The 4993-nt window shown below is 37.7% G+C and overlaps 1 pseudogene; it reads right to left on the bottom strand.

Annotated features, from left to right (window-relative positions):
- Positions 1–2550: 2550 nt before the first annotated feature.
- Positions 2551–2648, bottom strand: LOC132305632 (small nucleolar RNA R71; annotated as a pseudogene).
- Positions 2649–4993: the final 2345 nt, after the last annotated feature.

The raw sequence follows: 4993 nt of genomic DNA, 5'->3' as shown, positions 1-4993 counted from the left end.
ATTTTCAGCTCATTAAAAGTTGTCTCAATGTGTAATCATTGGAGGAGCCCTTGTGTACGAGCTTAGACCATTGGGTGTGACATTTGAGCTACCTATATAAGGAATATGAGCCACTTTTACATATAATTTTTGATAGTCTTGGATAGTCTTTGATATACTTTTTAGAATAGAGAGATACAATTCTTAGAGAGGAAGAAAAGAGAATAGGAGGCTAGAGACACATTTTTGAGAGGTTTTCCATCTTCTTTAATAAGAAGAGCACTTCTATCATGGAGATAGCCCTTGAGGGTTGGAGGACACCATTCATGAGTGGCTAGACATCCTCTTGGGGCAAGAGTTAGCCCTAAACATGCTTTCTTTACCTTGATTTATGTATTTTTGAGGGGATTTGTGTTGTAATACATGTTTTGACATATTTGTACACATAGATCTTGTTTGTTCAATGATTTGTGTGGTTTAATTCTTCCAATTGATCCTTTCATTCTATCCATATGTCTATGTGTGCTAAGATAGATGTTCATGTGTGTATCTTTATCTCTTGTGTTGTTGATGCATGTTTATGTGTGTTGATGCTATAGATCTAGAGATTGTCGAGACATAGTGCTTAATAGAATGCTCTTGTGGTTTATTTGATGGTTCATACTCATTTCTTGATGGATTGTGCCTCTCCCTTAGTTTAATTAGTTTAATTTCCATGTCATTAGCTTAGATATAGTGTAGTTACCTTAGTTGTTAAATAGGATGACAATCCATGCTTGTTGTTTGATGTTCTATACTTATGAATGCAAGTAGTATATTTCTCTAATTATGTGATGTGTTTGGATTGTGAGCTTAAAGAAGGATTAATGATTTAGTTTGATGTATTGTGCTATTCATTATGTTGTTTAGACAATATACACTTAATTGGTCATCTATGCTTGTTAAAACAACCACACACACTCACTATCGATGCAACACATGTTTTTCCCCTCATTAATTGTGAATTGAGTGTATAGAAAAGTGATGCTTAGTGGTGATCTCTAAGTCCCAAGACCTCTCTCTCTTGTTTTCTCTATCCCATAATTACTTGTTTTATATTGAGCTTGTTTAATCTTAATTATAGTTCAATCAACCAAACAACCTACCTTTGATCATTCGACCTACTAACCCTAGGCATTGTTTCCATTACTTGTAGCCCTCTAATCCCTTGGGACGATCCTTACTCACTCTTGTTACATTAGTAGTAGTGGTAGTAGTGATTTTTATAAATTGAAACTTGACCCAAAAGGCTTTTCTTGAACCTACATTCACTACATTAGTTTGGCGTATAGGAATAGGCCTCGACACTGTCAAATTTTGGCACCGTTGCCTGGGATTGAATTGGCAACACCGTGTTTTGGAAACAATTAGGGATTAGTACTCTTTTGATCATGTCTTTACTTTATATTTATTTTTGGTTACTTATTGTGTTTGTTCTTATTTGGCTAGGTGAATTAAGTGAAGGAAGTTGAGAAAAAAAGAATTCATTACAAGGAACTAAGCTAAGCACAAAAAGGACTAAAAATCTAAAAAATGCAAAGCATAGCAAAGCTGGAAGTTGAAAATGAGTTGAAGTTGCTTAAGGACCTTTTATGAGATCTTCTAACTCAAGCTCTAGTTAAATCGTAGGCCCACATGGAGGCTTGTTTTTCATTTCTTAGATAAATCGTGAGCCTGCGTGGAGGTAATTTACTTTTCTTTGCAAATTGTTTAAGCATGGGAGCATGGGATCATTGAATGTGGAGATTTGTTGATTGAATTGTTGCGGGGGGCGAAGTGATTGTTACTTACTTGTTATTTGCTTTGCTAGTGTATGCATGGTCGTAGGTCATTGAATCCTACTCTTGTCCCTCCTAATTTACATATTGAATCGGTTGTTCATAATCCTAGGGGAAGAGGTAGTTCTCATCACTCCATTTCACCAATGGAGGATTTGAATGACGATCATGTGGGGGACCTTGGTCACATAGACCAACAAGGCAACCTCCACCCTAATGTGCATCATGACAATGTTCAAGTACCATTAGGCGTGCCTAGACCATTCATTCACCCACAACAACGAGGCTAAGTTCCATTGGGAATGCCTCGGCTAATATTTGCTCCACAACCTTCCATAGTTCAAGCTAATCAAGGTTTTCGTGTAGCACCACCAATTGCGAATCCTCCCATTGTATTAAGAGACCATTATGTGCCTAATGAATACAATGCACCCATTTACATTCAATTGCCCCCATTTAGAGCACATCATTATGAAATTAAACTACCAACTATTCAAATGCTTCCAAACTATCATGGACTTCCAAGTGAAGAACCTTATAAGCATTTGGATGAGTTTCTTAAAGTGTGTTCCACCGTGAAATACATGGACATGCCGGAGGAAGTTTTAAGACTTAAACTTTTTCCTTTCACCCTTAAAGACAAGGCAAAATATTGGTTCAACAATCTTAGGCCTTTTTCGATAACTTATTGGGCGAAAATGCAACAAGAGTTCTTGAAAAAGTACTATCCGGTTTCTACGACCAATGCTATGAGAACTTCAATTAGAGAATTTCTCAAGGGGATGGGGAAATGTTTCATGAGGCATAGGAAAGATTTAATGATTTGCTTAGAAAATGCCCTCATCATGACATACCGAAGTGGCAACTAGTCCAATATTTCTTTAAAAGTTTACTGGATAATCACAAGGGTATAGTTGATGCATCTATGGGTGGTTCTTATCTTAACAAGCATGAAAATGATGTGTGGCAATTGTATGAAAGTATGAGTGAAAATTCTATGCATAGGTCCTTATCTTCTAAAAATGGAAGAAACCTAGGTGGAAGGAAGAATGTCAGCTTGTATCAAGTTGACAACTCTAATGACATAGCCGCCGAGATGAAATCCTTGTCTCAAAGGTTTAATTAATTTTTGATCAACCAAAATTCAGCGAATCAAGTATCTTCTTCCCCTACTCATATTCATCATCGTGCTCTAATGAGTCTTGCATGACTTGTTCAAGTGTCTTGCATTCTACTTCTAATTGTCCCATGGATATGTGCAAAGTGAGCCCTATGAGCAAGTCAATTCTACATTTGTTAATCAAGGGAATAATCCCTATGGCACTCATTACAATTCAAGTTTGAGGAACCATCCAAACTTTTCTTGGAAAAGCCAAAGGGAAGGCTCAAAACCCTCCCCAAGGTGGTTTTCAAGGGAAATATGTTCCGCCACCAATGCAAGGCCAAGGTTTCCAAGGTTTTAAATCATCATCATTTCAATCACATGGCAATCAATTTTCTAATTCTCATTTTCTTAATCAACCATCATATTCCCAAGGAAACTCTAAGAGTCCTGCCTTTGAAGAAAAAGTTTTGACCGCTCTAGGCACTCTAGTGGCGAACACTCAATTGCTTCATTCTCATTCTCAATCCATTGCTAAGCTAGAAAGCCAAGTAGGGCAAATAGCTAGTACCTTAAATGCTAGAGAGAAGGAGAAGATGCCTTTGAATGCCCCACCAAAGCAACAATGTGTTGTGGAGACTTATTCCTCATTGGAAGGGCACACAATTGAGTATGTCAATGCGGTGACAACCTTAAGAAGTGAGAAGATTGTGGACAACAAAGTAGGTGTGTCCAATGAAGAGAGTGAACCGGTGAAACCAAAAGTTGACACCCATCCCATTTTTTATCATATTCCTCCTTCATTGCATATGCATGATCATTCAAATGAGAAAATGTTAGAAAGTGATTTGAAAAGTGAGTCCAAAATTGATTTGGATGAAGAATTGAACAAAGCTTTGAAAAAGGATTTTAAAAATTCTTGTGTTGATGATGTTTCAAAGAAAAGTTTTGAAAAAGTTTTTGAGCCAAGAGCTCCATTTCTGGATGCCTTGAAAGGATCCATTTATCTTGATAAACAAAAGACCAAGACCAATGAAATCATTGAACTGTTTAGGAAAGTGAAGATTAATCTTCCACTTTTGGATGCAATTAAGAAAATTCCAGCTTATGCCAAGTTCTTAAAAGATCTTTGCACCCAAAAGAGGAATAACAAGAGCCAAGCACCTAGGAAAGTGGTCTTGACTAAGCAAGTGACCTCAATCTTGCAACATAACACCCTTCCAAAGTTTAAAGACCCCGGTTCGCCTACTATATCTTGCATCATTGGTGACCATGTCATTAATCTGGCTCTTCTAAACTTAGGAGCAAGTGTTAATCTTCTTCTATACTCGGTATATGTTAAATTAGGCTTAGGAGACTTGAAACTGACGTCGGTGGTTTTACAACTTGCTGACCGATCCATCAAAAAGCCTAGGGGTATTGATAAGCGCTGAATACAGTATATTCAGGCGCCCTAAATTACATTAACAAAGTCCATTAATTGATTATTTTATGTAGATTAACTCCATTTGCATGTTTTTGTGCATTTTTAGGTTAAAGTGCAAAAAGGAAGCAAAAATGATGCCTTGTGGAATTATGAACAAAAAGGGTGCCAATTCTGAATTTCTGGCAGCGGTAGAACCTGACTTTTGTCGCCATTTTCGACCTAGCAAACTCAAGAACTGGACTTCCATCATAACATGAAAGATTTATAGCTCTGAGTCAGCTTTCCAAATCTTCAAGCGGTTTGTCATTCGGAGTTTGGAACAGAGAGTTATGATCTTCTTAACAGAGGTGCGCAGAACTGCCTGGCAGCACTGAAGTACTGCCTTTATCCCCATTTTCGACCAACCAGACTTGAGAATTGGGTCTTCATCAAAACATGAAGTTTTTGAAGCACTGAATCAGCTCCCTAAATCTTCAAACATATCATCATTCAGAGTTCAGGGCACAAAGTTATAGCAGTTTTACCAAAGTAGGTCAGTGCTGAGCAAGAAGAGCATGTTGCACATTGCACTAATTTAGAGTGCTCGAGACCACTCTTCGAGTGCTCGAAAATCAGCCAGATTGCAGCTCGGAAATGAACCCCTCTTCAGCCCACTTGTGCATTGGTTTC

This window comes from Cornus florida, unplaced genomic scaffold (assembly GCF_030987335.1).
Source record: "Cornus florida cultivar Cherokee Brave unplaced genomic scaffold, ASM3098733v1 CherokeeBrave_3.0.0_Hap2_Chr04, whole genome shotgun sequence".
Taxonomy (NCBI): Eukaryota; Viridiplantae; Streptophyta; class Magnoliopsida; order Cornales; family Cornaceae; genus Cornus; species Cornus florida.
The sequence above is the reverse complement of the archived record's forward strand: the minus strand, read 5'-3'. Positions and strand labels throughout refer to the sequence as shown.